Source organism: Babylonia areolata, chromosome 19 (assembly GCF_041734735.1).
Source record: "Babylonia areolata isolate BAREFJ2019XMU chromosome 19, ASM4173473v1, whole genome shotgun sequence".
Taxonomy (NCBI): Eukaryota; Metazoa; Mollusca; class Gastropoda; order Neogastropoda; family Buccinidae; genus Babylonia; species Babylonia areolata.
In genome coordinates this window covers 10057748-10065809 of record NC_134894.1, presented here as the reverse complement: position 1 = coordinate 10065809, position 8062 = coordinate 10057748, and the positions used below count along the sequence as shown (strand labels likewise).

General features: G+C 40.5%; 2 non-coding genes across 2 annotated transcripts; both read right to left on the bottom strand.

The window, feature by feature from the left end:
* Window positions 1-3570: 3570 nt before the first annotated feature.
* On the bottom strand, window positions 3571-3642 carry Trnae-uuc (transfer RNA glutamic acid (anticodon UUC)). The gene has a single exon. It is a non-coding gene; the product is annotated as a tRNA-Glu (tRNA).
* A 1145-nt stretch (window positions 3643-4787) lies between these two features.
* On the bottom strand, window positions 4788-4859 carry Trnae-uuc (transfer RNA glutamic acid (anticodon UUC)). Its single transcript has one exon. It is a non-coding gene; the product is annotated as a tRNA-Glu (tRNA).
* Between the last annotated feature and the right edge of the window lie 3203 nt (window positions 4860-8062).

Sequence of the window (8062 nt, the reverse complement as noted above, 5' to 3'; positions counted from 1 at the left end):
CGTGAAAGAACGTCTGTCAACTCACTGAGATAAAACAGAGCTAGCTTATAGGTCAGGATGTCAGTCACCATTCTTTGTCTGGATGCCTTAATCTTGGAATTGTTCGGCAGAATGGTGACACCATTGATAGGAACACAACAGTTTTTGGACTGTACTAAATGAAGACCTCACTGATCTCGCTGTATGAATCAGCAGTCACGTGGTTAACTCACTCAGTACGGCCAGTCCTCTCTTCTCCTCTACACAGACCCCTCGGATGTCCAGTGGCTGTCTCAATGACCCAACCTTTAGCTTCCGTCGTCAGAATTGTGGTATTCTTTGTCAACATTCACGTCTTCAGTAGAAGAGCCTTCCGCTTGCAATATTTTGATGATGGTAATTGGGGTGAAACGCTGTTAACGTCGTCTCTTTCGCCGTTCGTACGGAGAGAGCTAGGGTTGGTGAAAATAAATCAATTCGTATGGAAAGAGTTAAGCCTCTGTAAGTCTGTCTGATTTTTTTTTCTTTTTAAGTAAAAGCGTATTTACGCAGGTGGAAAGACGAAAAACAAATGTTTCAAGAAGATGCGCAGACACAACCTGCATAATCGTGACAAATTGAGAAATCATGTACCAGTCAGTTTCATTCATGCAGCAAAAACAATTGTATGCTTTAGAGAGTTTTGCACGTATCCTATTTTTTCCCATTTTATCTTCTGACACATCTTGATATGACCATCGCCAGCTTCTGAAATGTGCAGGCCTACTGCCAACTGATAATTGGGTGTGTATTTAGGGTGAATGTGTGACAGTGTGTGTGTCTGTGTCTGTGTCTGTGTGTCTATCTGTGTGTGTGTGTCTATCTGTGTGTGTCTATCTGTGTCTGTGTCTGTGTCCACGTGCCTGCGGATCATTTTGGCTTAAAAGCCTCAGTCAAAATAGTTTCAGTTTCTCAAGGAGGCGTCACTGCGTTCGGACAAATCCATATACGCATAACCCAACGTGCTTGAAATAATAACCCATGCAATTAAAAAAAAATATATAGAGATATATATATGTATGTGTGTGTGTGTGTGTGTGTGAGCGTGTGAACTGGACGGCACGTCCATGGGATCGAGACACACACACACACACACACACACACACACACACACACACAGAGAACAATAATTATCATGATTCTACGTTCAGTATGTGGGCATTTTTATCGAGCAATAGCAGTACCTGTAAGGAGTCAACAAGGTCCACTTCTAGAGCCGATTGCTTTCCCGTCGATGTCATCATTGGTGGTCATTGTATTTCTTTCCTCTCCGGCATTTATTTCCCCTTTTGTTGTTGTTGTTTGGTTGGTTGGTTGTTTTTTTCTATTATTTGTTTTAATTAATTGTTTGAGGGTTTTAATGTATAATACATGGCCTGAACGCGTCAATGGCCGAAGGTGAGAAAGCCAGGAAAGAGGAAGCGGGTGAACGCTGTTCTCGTCTCTCAGGTCAGGGGAGACAAAAGTGCCTTCTTCTTCTCTCCCCCTGACACACGTGCGTGAGTTCCACGTCCACGTTTTGATAAAACATGTCCTGTCGTTATTTTTACTTTATTGACTCACCCGGTGTTCAGTTGTCTCTCTCTCTCTCTCTCTCTCTCTCTCTCTCTCTCTCTCTCTGTGTGTGTGTGTGTGGTAAACTTTATCATTGACATTTTCTCTGCAAATACTTTGTCATTTGAAACCAAATTTGGCATATAAATAGGAAAACGTCAGTTCTTTCCAGTCATCTTGTTTAAAACAATATTGTACCTCTGGGATGGGCACAAAAAAATTTAAAAAAGAAGCCATATTATATGCAAACTGAATTCACTGTTATATTTATATTTTTTATTCTCTAAACTTGGCACTTTGATATTCTGACACAACAACAAAAGCAGTCATTTTTTTTATTTTTTGTTCAAACAGGACTTCTTTTGTTAAGCATGGAAGTTATATTTATTTTGCATGTCTTTGGTGCAGATAGTAAAAAAGGGAAATTAATCTGTAATTAATGCTATGGGGATTATTTTGCTTTAAACTGATCTTTCTCATCTTAAACAATACATTTGAAATTATACTCAATACATAAAAAGCTTGTGTTTTACTCTCGGTGTACAAGGCTTTCACTATGTTCATTCACCCAAGTGGTCTTTTTCGGACAATACTAAAATCAGTATGAAGAGTGGACTTTATAGATCTAGTGGCTGAGCCCTGAAGATCATGGGGCAAAAATCAATTGTGTACACATATTTATACATATTCAAAGCGCGTGCTCATATTCTTCGCAAACGCGAACGACGCCATTTTGTTTCAAGTTGTTGACCTGCCCGTTCAATCCTATATTCAATAGACAATACACGATAACATGTGATGGAAAGTTGGAGAAGGAGACCGTTATATATTTATTCAGAGAAAGATTTGTGAACGCCTCATCACTTACTGGATTATGCCCCAAACTGCCATAAAAATATCCATATAATCAGTGGGAATTCACGGTTAAAAATAATAAGCCATGAGAGTTAATACCCTTGAATTGATGAATCGCAAAAATTTTCCAGTCTTGATTTTTCTCAAAATGAAGTTCTTTTCACTTCATACGACGTTTAGAAGTATTGCACTTGGCTCTACATGTTATAAGTTTAACAAAATACTCAATTTTCATATCTACTTTAAAATTATAAAACTAGAATGAACATAAAAGAGAAATTGAATCAACCGCGTCAACCAGGTGTAACTAAACTTGTACATCTATCTAGATCCAGAGAAAACGGCTAAATGTTGCAGTGTGATTGCGGCGATAGCCACGTCTCCTTTACCGCGGACTTAAAAAGAATTTTTAATTGCCTTTAAAGATTTTTTGAATGCCCAAGATACACCAGAATATTATGATTTAAACAGCGTTCTCACTGCGAATACCGCAATCGATTTATCGCCCTTTAGAAAAGCATGTTCAAATGTTACATTTTTGAACGTCAGTTAAGGAGCCACGATAGTGTAATGGATAAGACAGCTTCTTCTCATCCGAACACGCGGGGTTCGAACGTGCCGTTTGGACTTTTTTTTTCTTCTTTTTTCATTTTCTTTTAACCCGAAGCTTTATAATAACAAATACAAAACACATTTTAACGATTATATATATATATATATATTTTTTTTTTTTTTTTTTTTTTTTTTTAAGTGTATCACAAGTGAGTCTTGAAGGCCTTGCCTCTCTTGTTTGTTTGTTTGTTTAATCATTCCTCCACGATGGTGGTGATGTTTATCATAATGAATAATCAAAAGTAATGTACAGTACATTATAGATATAAAATCTTTAAACCATACATTATCATTATTATTTTTAAAAAAAAAGAAAGAAAAAGATTTAGTTGCTTCACTGAAGACGGAGCCACTGAGCTGTTGGTTATTGTTGACAGGCTCTGTCAGTCATCTTTCTCAGTTTAAAACATGTCTATATTCTGAGCATGAACTCTTGCCCAGAAAGACGAAATAAAGCAGATTATCTGGCACACTTTACCACATGACACGCCAGGATACAGCCGGACCCCTTCAATGGTCAAAAAAGAAAAGTTCCTGTGCCGGGAATCGAACCCGGGCCGCCTGGGTGAAAGCCAGGAATCCTAACCACTAGACCACACAGGACTTGTTATGGAGTACCATGCCAGCTATCCTAACGTCATCCTTCCCACTTGTTTGATCGATTTTTTGTCATCCCTCTCTCTGAAAGACTGTATTGTATTGTATTGTATTGTTCTCTCTCTCTCTCTCTCTCTCTCTCTCTCTCTCTCTCTCTCTCTCTCTCTCTCTCTCTCTCTCTCTCTCTCACACACCCTCAATCTGTCTTGGCATTGTCTTACTTACTCTACTAGTTAACCCCAGAAAATCAAATTCATTCAATTCAGTTCTGTCTGTATGTCTCAGGATCTGTCTGTTTGTCTCTATCCTGTCTGTCTGTCTGTCTGTCTCCCTCTCTCTCTTTTTCTCTTTGTGGCTAAAGATAATGAAGTGATTGTATTGCAGGTTTCTCGCCGGTTTCTGTGTGAAGTATTTAAAAGCGCAGTTACTTTATTCTGTTCAGCTGGATGTTGAAAAACAAAACAACAACAACAACAACAACAAAACAGTGCTGTGTTGTAATCATCAATTCATAACTATCCATGCATTTGTAAATTCTGTTATGCATGTGAATGCGTATAAATTGAGTATATATGTATGTATGTATTCACGTGTGTATGTGTGTATGTATATAATTATGTGTGTATGTATGTGTATCCGTAATTATGTATCCATATATATCTTCAGTTTGTACAGATATGTGTGTATGTTTATGCGTGCGTGCAGACGGGTATGTAAAGCACTATATAGTAGGCTGTGTGATACGCGTGAACTTTTAGAATCCGATTTACTTATACACTTATTCACTTGGTAGCGTAAAAAGGGTCCATTTTCAGGCTGCCATAGAATCAGCCGTCTTTGGCAAACCCATCATTAAACCGACAACGTGATCATTTTGACAAGCCCAAAATCTAGACGGATAACACCACCAAAAACTACATCACGGTTTATGTGGGTAGTGTACAAAACAATCACACTCACACAAGTGCGCTAGGAAACACACTCACACATACATACATGTGTACAAACATTTATACATACATACATACATAGGACTGAATGGGGGAGAGAGAGATCATCAAAGAACCGAGAAAGAGAGAGAGCATGAAAGGAAACAGACCGGGGGAGGGGAGTTAAATCTGGCCCCAAACCAAACAACAACAAAAAAAAAGTTCCTGTGCCGGGAATCGAACCCGGGCCGCCTGGGTGAAAGCCAGGAATCCTAACCACTAGACCACACAGGACTTGCCATCAGGTGTGACAGCAAGGAACACAACATTTCTCCCGCTCCTACTTGACGCAAAATCAATGTCCTCTCTCTCGTGTGTGTCTGTCACGGACACACCTTTCCAGATTTGGCGAATGAACAACAGCTATCGCTGTCGTTCATCTCTCCATGATACTCCAACTATTATAGTGTGTGTGTGAGTGTGTGTGTGTGTGTGTGTGTGTTGTTGCTGGTTTTCGTTATTTATGTAACCTTGTATGTATATCACTGATAGGTATACATGATAACCTCGTCAGTCCAGCAAAATTCACCCATACCCCTCTCTCCTCCTCTACCCCCGGCACCCCCCCTCCCCCTCATGCCCGCACATCGCACCCTTCCCAACACACACAATATTGCTTCAAACCTTGACTCTATCTTTTTACCCTCCCCCTTTCGGGCCCTTTTATCTCCACCCTTATTAAGCCACCAGTCGCCGAATCTGGGATCGAATCTAGGCCGGTTTCAGTTTCAGTTTCTCAAGGAGGCGTCACTGCGTTCGGACAAATCCATACACGCTACACCACATCTGTTGAGCAGATGCCTGACCAGCAGCATAACCCAACGCGCTTAGTCAGGCCTTGAGTGCATGCTTACATATTTGTGTACCTATGAAAGTGGATTTCATTTTACGTAATTTCGCCAGAGGACAACACTCTCGTTGCCATGGGTTCTTTTTCAGTGCGCCAAGTGCGTGCTGCACACGGGACCTCGGTTTATCGTCTCATCCGAAAGACTAGACGCTCAGTTTGATTTTCCAGTCATACTTAGGAGAAAGGGCGAGAGCGGGATTCGAACCCACACCCTCACGGACTCTCTGTATTGGCAGCTGAGCGTCTTAACCATTCTGCCACCTTCCTAGGCCGGTCAGATTGAAAGTCCAACGCCGCTTTGACTGCTTGGGTACCCTTCCTTCCTTCCTTTCTTCCTCCCTTCCTTTCTTCCTCCCTTCCTTGATGTTAGCCTGTCTTTTTACTACTTTTTTTTTTCTTAGTTCTCATGCTGAGTTTTATTGGAGGTAAAGTATACATCATTCTTTGTTCGTGAATCGACAATGGAATGCGTGTTCCACGCATCCCGAGATCTGATGATGATGGTGATGATAACAACAACAACAATAATAATAACAACAACAACAACAATAATGTTGATATAGAAGAAGAAGTATGTGCATCCATACGCGCTTACCCAGTGGGGTCTATTTGTATTTCTTTTCATCACAACAGATTTCTCTGTGTGAAATTCTGGCTGTTCTCCCCGGGGAGAGCGCGTCGCTACACTACAGCGCCACCCTTTTTTTTTGTGTGTATTTATTCCTGCATGCAGTTTTCTTTGTTTTTCCTATCGAAGTGGATTTTTCTACAGAATTTTGCCAGAAACAACCCTTTTGTTGTCGTAGGTTCTTTTACGTGTGCTAAGTGCATGCTGCACATGGGACCTCGGTTTATCGTCTCATCCGAATGACTAGCGTCCAGACCACCACTCAAGGTCTAGTGGAGGGGGAGAAAATATCGGCGGCTGAGCCGTGATTCGAACCAGCGCGCTCAGATTCTCTCGCTTCCAATGTGGACGCGTTACCTCTCGACCATCACTCTACGTTTAGCGTCCTGTTAACGGATTAAAACGGTACACGTGAAGTATATTGATATTATTAATATTGTCTGTTGCGAAGGAAAAATGACTTTTTAATTTGTATTTGCTCGTTTACTCTTGTTGGCTTTTCATGTGTTTGTTAACTTTATCAATATCAGTCTTTTTGTTTGTTAACTTTATCGACATCAGTCGTTTTGTTTGTGAACTTTTTCGACATCAGTCGTTTTGTTTGTGAACTTTTTCGACATCAATCTTTTTGTTTGTGAACTTTTTCGACATCAGTCATTTTGTTTGTGAACTTTTTCGACATCAGTCGTTTTGTTCACATGGTGTGTGCAAAAGATGCTCATGTATCTAATGCTCCACTTGAATGTCCTCAGGGGAGCACGTGAAAAAAGCACTTTCTGCTTTGCCTGAGGTCTTTACTGAGCCCACATCCGCTGAGACACATAATTATTGTGATGATTATAATCATTATTATCCTTTTCCCATGCCCACCCGTTGGTCGGTGTATGTGACGGTGCACGTAACAGGCTCATTACCGACAGTCAGCTGCCCTGAGGTCGGCACAAGTCATGTATGGTTTAATCATGATAATATAATAATAATGATGATGATGATGATGATGATAACGACGATAACAACAACAACAATAATAATGTTAATATTAATATTGATGATATTAATATTGATAATGATAATAAAGCACTGATCTTGTGCAGAAACAAATTAACTCAAAGCGCTTCCATGCCCGTCATTTACACGCACGCATAACAGGTTTACAGGGCTCATGGCTTAAGACAAAAATAATACAAATAAATAGATATAAATAGAAAGCTGGATGAAGTATAGACCGGAAGTAAAGAGACAGAGGGAGTAGGGGAGGGGAGAGAAGGAACTGTTTTGGAGAGAGAAAAAAGTTGGTTTCATGGCCAGAATTGAAAGAGTCGAGAACAGAGATTTGACGAAGCGAAAGAGGGAGCTCATTCGAAGTGTAATGACCAGTGACAATTTTACCGATGTTTGCACCAGTACAAACCCGGTTTGTGAAATGCACATTAACTTTTCGTTGACTTCACAGTAACCTGTGTTTCCGCACGGTGGGCATTTTGACGGAGCATTAAGGATTTTTCCTTTGCTTTTCAAGTCATCAGCATCTCTGCAGATTGCCGTTTTCTTTTATTTGAACAGACTTGAGCACTTCTGTACAGATGCAGAGCCCGTTTTTGCCTTAATTGCTGCTACGGCGATGCTGACTGTTTCCAACATCTTCAGCTGGTCTATCGCTTTGTTTAGATACCGAATGATTAAACTTTTTTCTTTGTTTTGGTTGTCAAAACCTTGTTTTTTTGTGCATCGTTTACTCATTTCTGCTTTCTTCATCGCGCAGCGGTGAATAAGGTTGCGTTGTGATCACACGAGATGCTGAACACAGATAGAACACACGGAAGGACCTTTTGCCCTTTCTGGTTGGCTTTCATTTCCTTGAGAGCTGGTCTCATCAGTCTCCGGGTCCCTGGTATCGATGATGGTGCCAGGTATCGTTTAACACAGACCATGGCGCCAAAAGATTGTAAGTGAATCTTA